This window comes from Phacochoerus africanus, chromosome 10 (assembly GCF_016906955.1).
Source record: "Phacochoerus africanus isolate WHEZ1 chromosome 10, ROS_Pafr_v1, whole genome shotgun sequence".
Lineage (NCBI taxonomy): Eukaryota > Metazoa > Chordata > Mammalia > Artiodactyla > Suidae > Phacochoerus > Phacochoerus africanus.
The window spans coordinates 95,273,018-95,293,463 of record NC_062553.1 but is presented as its reverse complement, the minus strand read 5'-3'; the positions used below and the strand labels follow the sequence as shown (position 1 = coordinate 95,293,463).

General features: G+C 35.3%; 1 pseudogene; it reads left to right on the top strand.

Annotated features, from left to right (window-relative positions):
- Positions 1–16,065: 16,065 nt before the first annotated feature.
- On the top strand, positions 16,066–19,285 carry LOC125137468 (catenin alpha-3-like; annotated as a pseudogene).
- The last annotated feature ends 1,161 nt before the right edge of the window (positions 19,286–20,446 follow it).

The window sequence follows — 20,446 nt, the reverse complement described above, 5'->3', positions numbered from 1 at the left end:
CCTGATTTTGTGCTTGATTCTCTGGATTCTAATAAGAAAGCCATGTACAATATTCCATTTAGTTCATACACTAACCTTATTGGGTAGATTCTATTACTATCTTCTATATCTGAATGATAGGGGGGGGGGGAAAGGATTTAGATAACCTACCTAAGACACATAGATATTATCAGATTCCAGACCCACCTGGGGACTCTGACACCAAAGCTTATCAGCTGTCTATGCTATTGTTCTTTTGAAGAATGAAAATAATCTTGCCTGTGTTCTGATCATATCCACTGTGAATAAGGGACAAATTAATACAAATATGAAGGCATCTGTTCCTTTAGGTGGTAGATAAAAGGTTTTAGTAACTTGAAATATTTAATGTGTAGATCATGAAGAGTGTATTGTCCATAACCCTGAAATATTTTAAAGGTCTCAGGAAAATGTCCATCAAGAATTTTTCTGTTTCTTTATTTTTTATTTTATTTTATTTTTTTTTTTGGTCTTTTTGTTTCTTTATTAATGGATATGTTGGGATGCTCATTTTGGCAGAAAGGGATATAAATGCAAGCAGACTAGAGAGTAATGAAAAGGATATTTTATGTTAAAGGAACGAACTTGTACTGCATGTTTGAAGGTTTCCCTGAACTGTAATTGGAGTTGGATGTTAACTAGTGCTATGGAATAAAAGAAAGATACCATGAAATGAATAAAATAGAAGATTTTTGTGAACTGAGTTTCCCTTCCCTCTTCTATATACTCAAGATTCAGATTAAGAGGGATTCATATTGCCAGCCATAAAGTAAAAATTTTTCAAAGAAGCATGCATGGAACCATTCTCTAAGCATGGTTTAGAGAAAAACTTGCTTTGGAGTGAATTTTTCACTTGTCATTGGATTGCTTTGTCATAACGTAGACCCGGTTTAAAGTGAAAATAAAAATGCACTTAGTGACCTCTGAAGGGTGTTGGGAAAATGCGTCCCTTTTTGTATATAGCTTTCAATATGAAATGTGATAGGTATTTTGGAATTGTTCAAAAAGCAATCTTGAAACTTCAAGCAAGTTTAAAAAAAAATGTCTGTACTGCTGAGGGTATCCCCCAAACTATAGCAAACTGACAGTTTCTATGCAGTTTTGCTGTCAAGGAAAAAAAGTTAGTACAAATAAGGAGATTTTCCTTCTAGTAGTAGAGACATTTAAGGACAGAAGGATTAAGGATATATTAGGTTACTCAGAGATATTTACTGAATCTTAACATTCAGTTTTCAGTATTTTCTGTTTATTTTCAGAATTTTTATAATTGACCTCAATTGTTTTATCAATAAATCTAAATTGTAAGAATTAGGCTCTTTGATTACTGAAATAGAGCCAAATAGCCCTTAACTTTTCAAATGCCAAAGGAATTTATTTTGATAGAGTAAACAGTAGAAATTATTTTTAATATATTGTATATTGATGAATATAATGGGAAAGGTGGCAAAGTAGATGCATATCCAATGACAGTTTTTCTTCAACCACCATTTTCTGTTGATAAATAGTGTTGTCACCTATTTGTGTTTAAGGGAGATGAAATGAACATTGTCAAATTTATTTTCTAAACCCTCTAAGTACTAAAGTGCTGCTGCCTCATGAGGCTTTCTGTTATGTAATTGGTGGCACGAGTTTATCACTGTTTCTCTCCTAACTCAAATAAAACTGTTTAAACTTCTGTATAAATATAATCCTTCCTGTTTAAACATGAGAGAAAAAAAAGAGCCTTTTAAGGACAGGCTCAGTATTTTTCCTTTGGTGTTAAAAATATAGCAATTATTGGAGCAAACAAAGGGACCAACAATATCAGTTGATTAAATGAGTTTCTTTTTTAAGTTATGAAATCTGTTTCTATCGAGGGACATCTGAAAGAAATAAATGGCTTTTGAATAAAAGCAAAGCAAATTCTCTCTCATTACATAATTAGGTCAGTGGAGATTTGCTCTTGTTTTGGTTTTCATTTGGATTCTGGGGTACTTTGACCATTATGGAAAATTTGTCTTGACTAATGGAAATATAGATCTATTTTTATATTGTTAATAAGTTCAGTTCTTTTAACATTCTGATTGGTAATTAGACAAATTATTCTGAGTATATTAACAGTTATATGGTGCTAGCAAGAAAAGGTGCATTTGTTAAACACCCAATTTTACATTTCTGAATTTTCCTCTTCAATACCTGCTGTCAGAATTAAAAGAATTTCAGTAAAAGTGTGTGTGTGTGTGTTGACAAGTAACAAACTTGTATAAATCCTGCTGTCCATTTTCTTATTACTTATGAATCACTGATTCATATCATACAATGTGATCTTGTATTTTAGCTCTACTCCAAGTTATTTTTAAAATGTTATATAATACTATATTATATATTTTTTTATAGCATGGCTATATATTGAACGCATTTGGGGAGAGAAAAAGGTCCTCATAGCATTATACTGATTCCGTTTGGGGCACAGTGTCAGCCTATTGTTATTTGAGCAAAACTGGGTAAAAAACAGAGTCTATTTTTATAACTTTTTTTTTAGCGAATGTTGAAGAGGAAAAATTTTCCTTCTACCCATCTGGGTTCTTGACTGAGACATCCCCTATGATAAACAAGACATCCCCTGTGATAAACAAGAGATTAACAGGAGAAAAATTAATTTTATTAAGTATATACTGGGACCCCAAAATATGAGTGCCTCTGACAGGGTGTTGAGGTTTATATGCCATCCTGAGTTAAGGAGAAGAGGGTAGGAGTCTGGGACTTAAAAGTAAAGACAATTCCCAGGAATGTTGTAACAGCAAATGTTCTGTAAACAAATGATTGTCATACCATGCAGAGACAAAGGTACAGGAGAAATGTGGACAAACAGACCTGGTTAAGTTCACCCCAGTATACTACACTTAGCTCATATTCTTTGCAGTTATCTCTGATAATAGCTCTTTTCTTGCTACAAGCCCTCTATCTAAATCTTTCAGGCGCTGAAGAGAGAGATAAAGGAAATTTTCTAAAAAAAAGGGAGTTCCTGTTGTGGCATAGCGGAGACGAATCCAGCTAGTATCCATGAGGATAGAACTTTGATCCCTGGCCTGGGTCAGGGATCTGGCATTGCCATGAGCTATGGTGTGGCTGTAGCTGTGGGGTAGGCCGGCAGCCATAGTTCTGTTTCGACCCCTAGCCTGGGAACTTCCATATGTCGCAGGTGCAGCCTGCATTTGCTTTTTCTTACAAATAATCAGTCTAAAATAATCCGTATACCAAAAGAGACCTATTTGGGAGTGGAAAATTTTGCTCCCCTACACTATCTTTTCTTCTTTTTAAATTAAAGAGGATTTGGGCAATAAGGCTGTTCAGGTTGAATGAACAGGTAGTTGCAATGCAAGTGGAGCAGTTCATGATGATCACATAAATGGAGAAATCATCAAAGAGAGTTTGTTATGGGCTCTTACCTACACTGCCGTGTATAATGCCCTTTTCTAACATGACCTTCCTGGAGCTCTAATCCATAGTGTGTTCTGTGTACCTATCCACTTCACCCGCAAGATGTTTAGGTGGTAAAGGTATCACTGGTTTCAGAAAGTAATCTCAATCATTCCACAATCACTATATTGATAACCATTTTGTCTGAAGCCTTGGTCACATATGATTTACATCTTTAATCCTCCCACTTCTCTGGCAATTTCTCCTTGACTTACAAACATGCTCAAGTTTTCTCTACCTTAAAAAAGATATTCAAATTGTTATTCTTTACTTTACTACTTGGGTGTGCAGCCCATGTTCATGTGTCCACCACTCCGATTTTCCCTAACAAACTGTCTGCAGTTTTCATCCTACTCAGTATTTACTGAGCGCTTTCCATTGTGGTTGGTGATGTTGATCTCCAGCTGTATGAAAGATCCTTCACCTCATCCTTGGATTATGTAAACTTGAATTTACCTTTCTTCTCTTACCGATTCCCTCCCCCCAACCTTTTCCCCTTTTCCTGACTCTTTACATCTACCATTCTTAGACAGTCAGAGCTTGGCATTCTCTTCTGTATTGTTTCTCTTAATGAGATCAACCACATAAGTGATAACTACCATGTTTATTCCAGTGAATTCAGTTCTATTATTTCCAGCCCCAATCTCTCATTGCGACCTAAACTACTGGAAAGTCCTTACTTGGATCTTATGGTACTTCCTATTAGGCTTCTCTAAATTTCATCCTCTGGGTTTTATATTCACATTAACAGCTATGATGGAAAAAATAAAAATTATTTCAAAACAAAACGAAACAAAAACCAAGATTGATTTTGGGAAAAAAGCTAAATGGCCTTCCTCTCCTGTTATATACATCTACATGTTAATTTTTGCTAATGTTCTCTATAACTGGTGAACAAAGAAAAAAGTAAATCTCTAAAAATATATATATCAAATATACATTTGTGGAAGATTGCCTGTGAAATAGTAAAGCTGAATAACCATATATATCCAGAGATGTGCTTGCTTTCCTTTTCAAATTAGAATTACTCACTTCCATCTTCCATTTATTTATCAATAAATATCTGTTATGTATTAAAATTACATAATTAACAAAAAAACCCAGCATCGTTATTTACCTAACCATTTAGTCTCACAACTTCAATCATTGTTAATTCTCCCTGTTCTTCACTGTATCTCACATTGAGCTGATTACCAAAATATTTGCTCATTAATTTACTATCCATTCATGCAATTAATATTTATTGAATATTTCTCTTTTAAATTGGCGATACAATAGCAAACAAGAAGAAGTTTCTGGACTCAGGGAACTTTCATTCTAGTGGGGAGAAGACAGACAATGAACTAATTAATAAATATATAAATGCCTATCTTGGATAATGAAAGCTATTGCTAAGAAAATAAGACAGATAAATATGTTAGGGAGTGGTTGGAATGGCAATTTAGATGATCAGAGAACATTTCATTAGTTATATAACTGTCTAGTGAAGATCCAAATGATTTAAAGAATCAGGCATGTGAAGATCAGAATGAAGAGTATTCCAGGGAAAGAATAAAAAAGTGTAAAGTTTTTCAGTTGGGACCAGACACTGCCTGTAGGAGCAGGAGAGAGAGCATGCCTAAAGCCTAGCAAGCCATGGGTAGTATGTCAAAGAGGTTTGTGATATGGACAGGGGTAATATCTTTTAGGCTTTTAAACGAAGACTTGAAGAGATGTCATGACCTCATTTATGCTTTGAGAAGGTGAACTATAAGCTAAAAAAGAAACTAGGAGACATTTGAGGCAGCCTGATTGATAGCCAGTGGTGGCTTGGCTTAGAGTGTTTACCAATGGAGATGATTATTTGGTATGTTCTGCAGTTAGTGTTCTCAGGATTTAATGATAAATGAGGAAGAAGAACATGTCATGGGTTCAGTGATGGAGACTTTTACTGGAAGAGTTAGGGAAGCAAAGGATGTGGGTATTGAGTTCAATTTTTAGGTAGTTATTATGTATGAGAATACTAATGCTAAGTAGGCAGTTGACTGAGTCTGGGGCTCAGTAGGATGCTCAGGCATAGGAAAGAGGGAAGTGTGATATCATGGAAAACAAGAGATAATGTTTTCTGTGAGTCCAATGCTGTTTATAAGTCAAATAAATTAGGTGGGAATAGATCTCTGATCATTGTATTGGACAATGTAAGAATTGATAAGTTACTTTCCTCTTTCAGCAGACTGGTGGGCATAGATGCCTAACTGAAGTGGGTAAATTTATCATAGTGCGAGACATTAAGCTTTTGAGTCTTGAGGCATTCATTTCAAAGATAGCCTTCTCAAGTAAAGATATTGCCAGCTGCATGGCACAGCTACCAGAAAAAAAAAACTATGTAAGAATCTAGGCTTCTCACCCATGAAATTCCCCTTTTAGAAAGTCCTGGGTGAGTTAGGTAAGTAACTACTGAGTGACTCCACTTTTTCCTTCCTGCACCATATTTCCTGCTCTTATGTTTTAAATTCACCAATAGCAAGTAAACCCACAAAACCCCAGTCATTCCACTTCACACTGCAGTAAAGGAAGAACTCACACACTCCCGCCCTTTCCTTTTCAGGTGTGTCATGCACCCTTCATAACTTGTGAGTAATATCTGTTTTTTCCCCCTAAGTTCCCTAATGGTTGCTGCTGAGGTGTACTTTGTAATCATAAGAACCACAAGGTCTTGGTTCTGGATGGGGAAATGACTCTGGGGGTTGGCCAAAGTAATAGGGGCCCAGGTGAATGCCCTCCAGGTATTTCTAACCCATGGCATCATTATAAATAGACTGGGACCAACACAGAAGACTATAGGTAGAAAGTGGAAACTACAGATTTTATACCAAAATGCCCCTGCATACCATTTCCTCATTCTGCTTTTATTACCATTTTCTCTGCCTTACTTTGTGCACTATTGTCTATCATTTGAACTTTTGAAATAATCTCTAGGGCTACTTTCTACTTATGAAGTTTATGTCTCCCCTCTACAAAATGGCTCTTAATTGACTGGAGCCATTTTAAAGTATGGAAGACTATCAGTTGTCCAATGGAGATTTGATAGTTTTCTATGAATATAAAATGATGAAACCTTTTGTTCATGTACATTGCATACATTTGAAATTTGAGGTTAACTATTTTCCGCAGAGATTCTATCACACCCTTAATATTAAGTTTTAACAATAGACTATAAGTATTGTGCTGGACAGTTGATCTAGACTAACATTCATTTAACAGGCAGTAATTTATCTTGACTAAGGTATTTTCATATAAATTGCATTTTATTAATTAAATTTGTTAAATTTGCATTGTTATTGTAACTGGGATATTGCTTTCTTCTATACCCAACTCAAGGAAAAGGATCAGTAGCTTAAAAGTCACTCACTAAAGCATGAAAGTAGTAATAAAATAAGAATATAAATACTACAACACAGAATAAAATCATAAATATAAACACTAACTAGAATTTGTATTAAAATATTGAATGTAAATTTGTTTGTTCTCAGAACAAAACTTCAGAAAAAGTAATGATTTCATAACAGCAGCAGCAGAAGAAACTGGCAACCAGGAATTTCGAAGTAGATCATCTTAAATTAGATTTGTTAAACTAGTAGCCATCTACACAAGTGACAGTCCCTAAACTGTTTTGATGGCTTCATAGCTTATGTGCCAATTGGAAAGAAAGCATTGTGACCTCTGTGGTAAAACAATTGAATTTTACATGCACAGGATGAAAATCATCATTTTCTGTGCAAAATTAATTCAAATAGGAAAGAAGAAAGCAAAACTCAGCTATCAAAGTTTAGCATTCCAAGTTTTAGTCTGTATAATAAAAAATACAAATCATGCCATTTTGAAAGAGCTTTACAAATCAGCTAATGATAAATATGATCATGTGAGAGAAAGCCAAATAGACTATAGACAGAACACACCAACTAAAATAGGATATATTTGTATAGTGTTACAGATATACAGCTTGGAGGAGCTGTCACCATCTGATATACATGTCATTATCAGCATGTCTTTACCTGTTGAAAAAACACTGATGTATAAAGTGCATGTAGTCCCTGCGTGTCAGACAAGTGTTCAACATATTTTGAATGCTTATTAGTGAAAAACTGTAAATTTGGTGTATATGGGATACCCAGAACCTATCCTTTTTTTTGGCCGTATACATCTACTTTAAAAATTAAGTATAAATAGGAGTTCCTGTCATGGCTCAGTGGTTAACGAATTCGACTAAGAACCATGAGGTTGCAGGTTTGATCCCTGGCCTCGCTCAGTGGGTTAAGGATCTGGCATTGCCATGAGCTGTGGTATAGGTTGCAGACGCGGCTCAGATCTGGCATTGCTGTGGCTGTGGCGTAGGCTGGTGGCTACAGCTCCAATTGGACCCCTACCCTGGCTAGTTTATCATGTGTTTAGTTCCTTCAGAGCACTATTTTCTTCACTTAATGATGAAAGACATTAGTGATTCATATTAATATATATTTCTTTTTATGTCATATAAGCCTAAATGCTGTAAAAATATCTAAATGCACCCAAAGAATGATTTGGGCACTTACTATCACAATCTATGTTGAGTCACTCAACCTTGAAGATTTGACTCTGATATTTTTTAACTTAAATATGATGTGGTACTGAAAATAGTCTTAGTTTGGAAACAGTCCACAAATTCTATCTGTATGATCAACATGTCAATCACTAAGTGTGTGTATGTGTATTAGTCACTAATCTTTCACTTGCGGGTGACAAAAACACACTCAAACTAGAGAGACCAAAAGGAGATTTTATCATCTCATGTAATTGGTTGTGTGGGAGGCTGTCCAAGGAATGAAACTTACTTAGGCACCACTGGATTCTGGGCTTCAAACAATGTTATGAAGCTACTACTTCTCACTTTTCTCAGAGTTGGCCTCATTCTCAGGTGGTCCCCTCACATATTCAGGCAAAGATGTCAGGCCAGTACTTAGGCTCTATTATCCTCATAATGACTCTCCTGGTGTAAAGAGAACCTCTTACCCAACTGTTCAAGCCAGTGTCTCAGGCAGTGTTCTGATGCCTCAGCATATCTGCACATCTTAACCATCAGTGTGACTAGGGAGATGAGGCTCTTTGATAACCAAAGACTGGCTCATCTGCTTAACTTTGTATTGGTGATGAAATAATTTCCTACAAGGGGAAGAAGTGTTGAGTTAGCTGAAGAAAGGTAAAAAGAAAGTATAATGGGAAGCCAGCAATTCTCTATTGCTTAGAAGATAAAGGGTATGCATGTGAAGGTAAACATTTGAAAATGGAAATTTGGACTAATACAGAAGGACATGTCTTCATCAGAGTATAATATGAGCAAACAAAAAGCAAACCCAATCTTTTCAGCAAAGTATCCCATTGTATACTTAGTTGTGAAGTTCTTATTCCAGTAAATTTTGCATATAATCAAACCATTCATTTCTCCTGAAGTTAACTGAAACAGAAATGTATGTCATTGTTATGACACCTATAGACAATTTACACAACACACATTACTGACTGGATTTTCTAAATCTGCTTTTACACCTTAAAGCAGAATGCAAAGTTAATTCTAACAACAATGGAAATATAATCCTTTAAAAGCAATCTCATATGGTCACACATAATATTTTGTTGAAATGGGATTCTGTTAATATATTTCTATAAACCATCCTCTCAGTTCATGTGATCAAAAGAAAACAGAAGGGAAATATAGTCCCCCAGTAGTTAATTAGCACATAAAAAATTGTATTTGAGAACAAAAGGAGAGAAAGAGACGTGTTTTTTCTTACCATTTCAAATCCTTTGGGCTCTGCAAACTTGTTGGATAGTATACACATAACTAGATTAACTACAATTCAAGCATCTCTAATTTGTTATTTTTCTGTATAATATATGAATAAAAGCATGATTTTGGACATATATACACATGTATATATATTATATGTATGCATAATATATATGTGTATATATATTATATATATATACAAAATGGTACACTGTTACCACACACACACACACACACACAGAATTTTCAGGCATGTGTTGAATGTCATCATGCATTCACAGTCCAGGAGAGTTGGTGCAGCTGGCCAAAGGTATCCCTTTGGCCAGTGAACATTAGTGTATGGTACTGCAAATGCTCTTGGCCAAATAGCACTTTTCTAGACATTGAGTAGAGAGTATTCTCTGATGTATTGTTTTCCCACTGCAGTCTCTGCCATTTATTATGTTCTCTGAAAAATATCCCTGGCCCAAAATGAAAACACATCAAGAAATAAAATAAGATGTAAATTTAGTAGTGCATATCTGTCCAAAGATACACAGAAAAGGTTTGACTGAGGTGTAAGGTAACTTGAAAGAGACAGTGTAGTTTACTGAGGACTGAATTTAGTGGTCAGTTAGTGTTTGATGGCATTATAAAGGAAATCATAAGCATCATTAAAGACTGGTGAATAGAACAACAATTATTTATATAGTATATGGAAGAAATACAAGAAATATCCTGTGATTTCAAGGTATTTGAAGAGAATAAAAAAGCTTTCTAGTACCTAAAAGATAGCCACCACAAGAGAACCAATAATATCATATATAGCATTGAATTAAATATTTCCAGGAAAGCATCCTCTTACGCTGTCAGTTCAGACTCGATTGTTCATATTTATTTAGAGGGAATTCATGAATAAAAAGATAAGGGAAAAAAAGGAAAAATTATTTCTAAATGTCAGAATATATAACCACAATTCAGAATACTTTTTCTGGTTTATAAATAAACACATATGGAAAATTATTTCTTAATATTAACTTATTAGTATATGTTTTATAATATATGAAATGCCTTATACCATTACTAAGTGTATAAATATTTTTATGAGGGCCACTTGATATTTTCAAAACATTAAAGCAGAATTCTTTTCACAGAAAAGCTGTTTGTGAATACCTTGTTAAAATGACTATTTGCCTCATTTTTCTTTAATATATTCTTTCTGGAAACTTTGCTGAAAGCAAAGTAAACCTACAAATGACCTTTTTAATAATAATATTAATTAAAGTCACACTCTGTCTTTGTTTAATGCAGCCACAGAAATTCTTTCTAGCAGCAGCAAAAGAAGAAAAAATGAACCAGGAACTTTGTAGTCTGCATTTCCGTTTCTTCCTCTCAATTTTTATGAAAAGGAAGTATCACTTAATCATAACTTTATCATTTATCCTTAATCAAACACAACTGTAATTTCTAATTATTATCCATCTTAATAATTAATCAAATTATGTTTGAAAAGTTTCTGTAATATGTATAGACTGCTCTCAAACCGTTTGATATAATTGCTAATTTAAAAAGAGCCATAATGAAATGGTACTTCACAAGTGTTTTGAGTTCACGTTCACACAAGGGGGATGCTGTGGATCATTGGCATTAACTAATAATGACCTGAGATCAAAGTCAGAGCCCTATGGAACTCCAGCTTTCAAGGTAGCATAATAAGTCTGAAATGTCAAATGAAATCTTCCAAAAATGAAATTTAAACTACAATAATGGCCCATCAAAACTGTCAAGCTGGCTATCCAAGTGATATGTATAAGACTGATGATGTCTAAAGCTCTAGGAAAGTGAAATAGTTCTAGACAAAAGGCCACAAGCAAATTCTTAGGTCCAATTACAAAAAGTAAACTTTACTGAAGCTGTCGTGTGCTTTACTTCCTGCCATGCCAACACCACTCAGAATAACTGACCTTACCAGGAAATAAAACAAGGAAGAAAACAAAGATCAGTAAAACTCTACACTACTTCTGAATAACAGTTTTAAACAAGAAATTATGATTCTCCTGTTATATGTGCCTGCTTCTAAAGCTCTAAATATTGGTGTTTCGAATAAAATATACCACTGTTGAAAGCATAAAAGCAGAAAGGTACGGATTTGGCATCCAGCAGAGAATGACAAGTTGTAAGAGCACAGAAAGCTGTGATGATGGCAAAATCTGATTGTATAAAAAGTAATTAGTATAATTCTGATCAGAAGAGTCCTTTCTCTGTAACAGTTTGTTGGTCTTAATAATAATAAGACAAAAAAAAATTCTTAACGTATGTCTTCAACTCTACTGCAAGCATTAAAAATAGAACTGTGAAATCTTCCTGAAGCCTGTGAGTTGAGCATTCACTATTTCACTTCAGAGAGAGAGAAGAGAAGGCAAAAGACACACTTATGGAGAATATTTAATTAAAGTCAGAAAGAACATTAAAATAGAAAAATTAGTTCTATGAAAAATTTCTTTTCATTTCCACTAAATCAGAAGCAATTTAAACACTGAAATGGAAACTGGAAGAAAAGAAAAAAAATCATTAACTGGTCTGGACTTTTCCATTGTGCTTCTAGAATTCTGACCCTTGTACTCTGTTGAACCTACTTATTACAATTAGTCATTTATTTGTTTCTTTCATTCACATATTCTTTCAGTAATCAACTGACATATTCTTTTATCCATTCATTTAAACCTTCATTTATTTATTTGACATTTTCAATGTGTTAAGCATCAGGCTATCCATCGACCATACAAAAGTGTGTACAGCATGGGATCTGCCACCAAAGTGCTTAAAGAGACAGACAAATGTGTTAATCGGTACACATAATAAAATGTGATGTAACAATATTTTAGAGGAGAATAGAAGTATTGAAATCTACATATGCTTATATGGTAGATATAGTCAAGCTTTCAAAGGGGAAATGTTATTTTAGTATTTCTTATGATAATTTGAAATTTACCAGGGAATCTACAAAATCTATACTTAGGAAGAATATTTCAAAGAACATTGACTTTGTAGGTAATTAGAAATGACAAATTTGAGGCTTATTTTCTGTTTCCCAACATTTCATATTTCAAGCACTTTGTGGTCAGATTTGTGTGTAAATCTGAGCAAGCAGAACAAGCAAATGGAATATTTCTTGAGAAAACAGTGATTATATTTAAAATGGAGTTCCTATCGTGGCTCATCAGAAACGAATCCAAATAGGAAGCATGAGATTGCGGCTTCGATCCCTGGCCTCACTCAGTGGGTTAAGGATCTGGCATTGCTGTGAGCTGTGGTGTAGGTCGCAGACACAGCTCAGATCTGGCATTTCTGTGACTCTGGTATACAGCTCCGATTAGACCCCTAGCCTGGGAATCTCCATATGCTGCAGGTACAGCCCTAAAAAAGGACAAAAGACAAAAATAAAATAAAATAATATGAAATAAAATAAAATAAAATTATGTCAGTCTTGACCATAAGGCCAACAAGATGAGTGAGGCAGGTTACTAAGAGGGCATCAGACTCCCTCCATGGTTATTTAATAATTTATTAAGCAAGATATGTTAAATGAGAAGGTTATAGTCTCTGACTTCTTAATACAGAACTAGGATAGTTGATTTCTTCTAAGTAGGCTCAGCATACTCACATGGGGCCAAAACCTTGAGTGGAAATCCTTAAAAGAGAGATTTCTGCCAGAGGGGATTCTGGAAATTAAGATGGCCTGAGATGTCACTACATGGTATTAATGGGATGGCATGAAATTTAATTCATGGGAGAAATGCTTCTGCTAAGAACAGAAAAAGTATGCAAAATTCTAAGGCATGGGAAAACATTAAATTGGACTCTTGATCGTTATTCTTCAGTCTTGTTATGGAAATGGATATGAAAACTTAAAATATTTTGTTTTCTGGTTTGTTGAGCTCTTTTACTTTTTATTTTGCTGTAATTTTTTTTTCTGGTACCCAATAGAAGCTTAATTAACCAGTGGATCCATTTTATAGCTGAACTACTATATAATCAACATATTATTTTGTCTTTATTTAAAAGATAGAAGCAAAATGTATATGTGAATTTTTTGTCAACTATGCATTCACATTTTTATCTCTTGTTCTCCAAATATATATTGTCCATAGTACTTTTTAGTTTTCACTTACAGGAATCAGATTGATTTGGATTCATGCGACAGGAAAATATTTGAATTTTTAGGCAGAAAATTTGGTTGAATATTATCTTAGATTGGGATTCCCCCCAAGCAGAATTGAAGCAAAGACTTGTTTTTATTTGCAGACATCATCCTAAGAAATGGATGTGAGGAATAGAGAGGAGGTAAACCCAGGAAACAGGAAAAGCCAAAGATGGGTTGTTAAGGTTCTAATAGGTTTCCTTGGCACTTTGTGAAAAACCTTATGAAACATGTCTCAGTAGTTTCCACTCAGGTACAAAAAAAAAAAAGTGGAAATACTTATTTATTGGTCCCATCATTAACTGTTCAATGGTAGTGCCATACCTTTCTGGGTGGGGCACATGTGTGAGAGAGAAGTGGGCTCCCCACACTATGGCTCAGAGAAGCCCAGGAGGGAAGGGTGATGGAGGAGGTGGTGTGGGTCTAAGTCAAGGCTGGTGGCATTTGGACAAAATAGTGGAAGCCTATTCAGGGCTGGAAAGGATGGCAGTAGGTGGAATAAGAAAAAAAATCAAGAATTAGGAGATAAGAAGTGCCCAATGGAAATATGTGTTCTTTAAAATAAAGGAGAATTATTTACAAAAGTTAAATGAGCAAATTTATCAGTGCTGCAAAGGATGTTTCAATGGAATGCCACAGCTAAATATGGCAAAACTCTAAAGTATGATCATCTCCTCTCATTTACAGTTAATTCTCATGACCACTTCTCCCTTACTCTGTCCTTAGAAAGAAAGCCCAAATTCTTTCATCTATATCAGCATTCCTCACACATTTGGTTTAGTGACAACTTTATACTCTTAAAAATCATTGACTATCCAAACATGATTATGTTAATATAAGTTTTACTCATATTTACTGTCTTTAGGAATTAAAATAAAAGTTATAAAATGGATCAAATACATTTAAAAAGAAAACAATAAATATAAGTTGACGGTAAAATTTTTATGAAAAAATAACTATCTTTCCCAAAACTACAAAAGATGGTAAAAAGAGTATCATTGTTCTACAAATTTCTTTAATGTCTTTTTTATAGAAGACAGTTTCTCATATCTCCTCATTATTCAATCAGTTGAGGTATTACACATTATGAATCCTCTAGAAAACACTATCGTACACTCATGGAAGAATGAAAATGAAAAAGGCAAATGACATCTTAATATTATTGTGAAAATTGTTTTGTCCTTACAAATTCCCTGTAATAATTCAGAGACTCCCAGAAGTTTTGAGAACTGCTGGTCTGTACATATACATATAGCCCAATCTGCCTAATTTCTTAAGAAATATTATGGTACTGCCATAGTGAATATTACATTTGTCCCAAAACAGCTTCTAGATTCCTTCATCCAGACTTTGTACCCACCACTCCCTCACATTATCTTCTTTTACACTACTGTCCTTGTCTAAACCCTTTCAATTCCCTTCAAGAAACTTTCTACAATGATTTCTATTTCGTGAGCTTTTTTTTTTTTTTTTTCTCTTTTTACTGCCACACTAGCAGCTTAGGGAATTCCTCAGGCTAGGTGTCGATCAGAGCTGCAACTGCTGGCCTGCACCACAGCCACAGCAACACCAGATCTGAGCTGCATCTGCGACCTATGCCACATCTGCAGCAATGCTGGATCCTTAACCCATTGAGCGAGGCCAGGGATGGAACCCATATCTTTATGGAGAGGATGTCAAGTTCTTAATCTGCCGAACTGCAATGGGAACTCCTAGCAAGCATCAAAAAAAATTTTTTTTTGCATAGAATTTATTTTGTCTTGCCTCTCTTATTACTTTAGGTTCCATACCTTCTAACTGTACTGTTTTTTTCAATAAGTATTTGTTGAACAAATTATAGGAATTTCTACTCTGCCATTTGTCTATCTTACAATATAGCATATGAACCAAAAACCTTACCATTTTCTTATCTACACATTTCATTACTAATGACTTTACTATTATAGATTGAGCGTTCAGAAACCTGTGAGAGAAGACTCACACGTGTAAATTCATCAGGCCGCCCAAATGATGTAGCAGGATTGCACATTTCTTTTGTCCTTAAGCCTATCCAATTATTGTTTTATGCTCTTATACTACAGTTTTGTCTGACAGACACGAGGACTGGAGAAGACATCCTATGCAATGCAAAGGCAATACTTGTACTTAGTAATTAGTAACTAAGTATCTCTCACCAGTTGTCAGGAATGGCTTATCTTGGGGTTTTGCAGGAGACCAAAATGCTATTGAACTTGTGAGTGAAAAAATTAATTAGCACACTGTGGCCCTGCGGGTGCCAAGTATGCTTAGACTCTGAGGAACATTGCAGGTGATTGGTACCTGTTTGCCCTAGGCCAGTGACTACCAGCAACATAGATTTCCCAGTTTTCCTTACTCTTTGAATAACTGAAGGTAGTTGAATTTAAAAGGAAGTTGATTCTAGTGCCCCATAATTCAAAGATTGCCTAATCATGACCATCTAAGTGCTTATATCTGTAAGGCTATTTTCTTCTTTCCCATGAACATGGCCTATAACCTTGGAGATATATAGTCATAATAACATAGGAAGGTAAGCATATTTGTATATATTCTTGTTGGACTGTGAAAGGCCAGTCTCAAAGCCGAAATGCCCTTTAATCAAGACCTAGCTGAAGTGAAATGTTTGGCAGTGAGCTTGTCTGTATTTTCCACAAATGATCCTCACTGCCTGTACATCAATCCTCCTTACATACACTTTACAGAGAAGGTGCACTTCAGTGTATCTGGATTCTAATTAAGTTCAAAGTTGTAATGTACAGCAAAGGAATATATCTTTAAAATAACTGGATTAGTTAGATTAAATGACAGTTGAAGAGAAAAGGAACTTTTAAATTCCACTTAAATATATTTATTTAATCTTATAAGATTAAAAGATACAAATTCATCTGTAGAGAAAAGCCTTACTGAATTCAGCTACACACAGAGAAACAGGTAAGAAAAGATACCTCAATGTTATTTTGGTTAATAATGTTTGTGTGTGTGTGTGTGTGTGTGTGTGTGTGTGTGTAGTTCTAAGCATATGCTGCTATAAATATATACTGAGCATTTGGATACTCTCAGGTCCTTTAATGAAATTTATTCTCTTAAAATATTGATAAGCTCACCAAAAGGGATTTCTTTATTTATTTTTAAATGCTTCTGATGCAAATTTTATGGGACGGTCGGACTTTTTTTTTGCGGGGGGGGGTGGCTGGAGAGAAAAATAAGCACTATTTTATCAATGTCAATGATTTTCAATCCATTAACAAATTTCTCTGTTCCATTCTATGTCTACCACTTTTTGCTTTTTTACTCTCTTTAGCACATTATCTCCCACAATACAAATATCTTTCTAAAACCATTGATTCATTTATTCACTACTTTTAACTGTCTTTCACCTTCCTTGTATCCTTTCTTTCTAACTCAGCTTTACTCCAATGGTCAACCATGATAATTACTCCTTTGCATATACCAGCAACCCCCTTCTCCCCCTTTACCTGGTGTTACTCTCTTGGCTAAACCATAGCTCTGGTTAAATACAATCCTTTACTTTCTCTGAACTTGGCTCCTGCACCATAGATATACACATATGTCTCAATTTAAATTAATAGTAGTTTACCTCAAGAGGCTCTTAAAGCTTTGCAATAATCACTTTGTATTTTCAAAGTCCCTTCCCATTCTAACTCTCCTAAATAACTATTTTGTGTCTTCTTTCTGCTCAGTTTTTCCAATACGTTCTCCATTATCTTTAATCTCAGATTTTACCTTGTAATTCACTGAGAAAATGTAAGTTATTAGAAGGGAACTTCCACCAAGATAGCTATGCACTTGTCATATCCAGGTCTATATTCTCTCCCTTTCTTTTGATGCTATAAATGAGCCATCTATGCTCCTAGCTAACACAAAGTGCTACCTTTACACACTAGATATCAGCTTTTCTTGTCTACTGAATTATAGTTATCTCTTCTTTCTTCTCAAATTTCTTCTCTATTGGGTGATTACCATTACCATACAAACATGGTGCTATTTCTTCTGTTTGAAAATAACCCTTGCTTGATTATACTTTTACCTCCAGCTAATACCCTATTTATATCCTACAATTGACGGTAATGCTACCCAAGAGAGTTTCTTGTTTTTTCCTATTCCATTCTCTGTGGACCCTCCAGTCTGTAACCCTACCCCGTGGCTCTACTAGAAGAACTTCATCAAGGTCAACAGTAACCTCTGTGTTTCTGAAAGCAATGGCCAGCTCTCACTATTCATCTTATTTTATCCATCAAGAGCATTTGCCCTAGTTAATCACTTTCTCCTCTTTGAAAGTTATCTTTCCTCTCTCTTAGTTCTTCTATCTTGCTGGCTATTGGTTTTCAGTCTTCTTTGCTGGGTCCTAAGCATCTTCTATGGACTTTTCTCCTTTATACTTGCTCCCTGAGTGATCTAATCCTTTCCTAGAGTTTTAATTATCTATTTCTGCACTCATGAATCTAAAATATATCTCTCTACTGCTCTAGAAAGGTAACTGCACAGTATTGCATGCTCGTGATTAGGAATCCATAGTGTTAAGGATGTAAAACAGAGTTTCCTGTTTGGTAAATACATGGAGAACTAAAGATAATGGTGCACCCGAAGAGGGTGTGGAAACTCTGCACCCTTTCCCCATTCCTTTCCTTATGCATCTCTTTTATCTGGCTGTTACTGAGTTATAAAAGTTCAGTCTCAGAACCATAGCCTATAACATGTCAACGAATATATCCTAGCCTTGAGGGACCAGGATGATGATCACTTAGACCATTCTGCAGGTGTTATCAGAGAATAGGCATCAAGAGTTGCTCACATTGTCATAGGTGAAATGCACGGGTGGGAGCCAGGGACTTTTCCTGAAGGTATGATGAGAAATATTAACATACTTACAGGTAGTTCTTGAGTTTGTAACTTGGAAGTCTTAAGTAAAACCTCTTTGGATGTGTTTCATGGTAATCAGTTTGTGGAAATCTCAAAGAATATCTGTGGTACAAATCATGATAGCAAATGCTGTCATGATGTTCTGAACCACAGAGGAACTGGGGGCTCTTTCTGACCTGAATAGGATCATGAGGTCCACAGTCATAGCAGCATTCAGCATTCAGGCCAAAGGGAAAACTTACTGGGCTAAGGTGACAGCTGAAGCAGAAAAGGAAAAAAGTGCTTAGCAAGTTTCTGATTGCAACAAAGTAAGAGTAATCTGGATGCTGAGACTGAGATGTATACAAGCATTGATATCATTGTTCTGACCAAGAACTTATGTGTGATCATAATGGAGATTGTAGACTTCACAAGGTGCAAAAGACCATCAAAGTTAAAATTGATGTGACCTATCCAGCTGAAATTATATCAGAATCAGTATCAAGGACAGATATCCTCTCTTGGCCGATTGCCAACAGTGTTCAAATCTATCATGCAAACAGAATTTTTTGGACTACAAGAACAGATTAAGTCCTACTATCACCAAATGAAAATATGCAGCCAAGTTAAAGCTGAGATCCAGAATGTGGGAAGAGAGGTAATCATGTCAATTTTGGACAGTATTACTTCCCTGATCCAAATGGCCAAAAATTTAATGAATGCTGTAGTGAAAACCATGAAAATGTCTTACATAGCCTTGGTCAAGATAATTCAAAATCAGAGTCCTCTGGGCCTTGGCACCCAGTTGTGATGCCAAGAATGAAGGCCCTGAAAAAAAAATTCCTTGATTAAAGGAAAGAAGCCAGAGGAAATTTATGCAGCTGTTTAGATTAGGCTCAGCAAAGAAAACAATTCACATAGAATTTGGAGGAAAACATATCTACTGAAACAACTCTTCCACTCTAGCGCCTTTTTTTTTTGGTCATCCCAATTTCTTAACCTGCTATCCAGGAGAGAACTCCCTCTAGTGCCTTTATTACAAAGTCCTGGGTAAACACACTACTTTAATTTTACATTTGATTAGTTCTGCAAGTACAATAGCTTTTAGAGTTTAACCTTCAGATAAATAACATGAAACACTGCAAGCTAAACCAACATGAGCAATGTATATTTGGGATCATGTCATTGTCATCTCTGTGTGGTCAGTACCCAGTAAGTAATCAACGTATGCTTGTTGAATGAATAAAACCTTTAAATGTTGTTCAGCCTTTCCCATCACAGAGAATATCTTATATCCATTGCCAAATGAACATAGGAGACCCAAGTGGATCATCTGTAATAGTTTAAGTACACTCACCCTTTTTATTTTGAAATAAAACATTGACATGAGCTCTTGACTTGGTTTTCATTGGAAACAAAAGACTTGATTAAATATTTTCCCCTTTAATCTTTTTAAAATTTTTATTTTATTTATTTATGTATTTATTTTAGATCCTCACCTGCAGCATATGGAGGTTCCCAGACTAGGGGCTGAATCGGAGCTGTAGCCCCGGCCTACGCCACAGCCACAGCAATGCCAGATCCAAGCCTTGTCTGCAACCTACACCACAGCTCATGGCAATGCTGGATCCTTAACCCACTGAGTGAGGCCAGGGATTGAACCTGTGTCCTCATGGATACTAGTCAGATTTATTTCCACTGAGCTGCAATGAGAACTCGGCCTTTAATCTTCATACTTCCTTTATCTGACCTAATCTGACAGACATGTGATTACTGCTAAAGAGAAAAAAAAAGTCTCTGGATATCTGTGTCTATTGTCAACTGCTTGGGTTAAAAACCATCTGAAATTAACCGAGCTTGAGTAGTCAAGCAACTCCCTGGATTTTGAAGTCAGCCACCTAGATCATAAACAAAGCAATTTATTAACATTATAAAGGTTACGAGTTTTGATGCCACAAATATGCCTTTTAAAGTTCTATTGTGATCAGCGGTTCTGCGTGTTAAGTGTTGGGTTTAAGTGGGTTCATCAGAACATAATATGAAGGAAGAGTTATCATCTACTGAGGAAATGGGATCTAACTATATCCTGAGTGAGTTATGACAGCAGA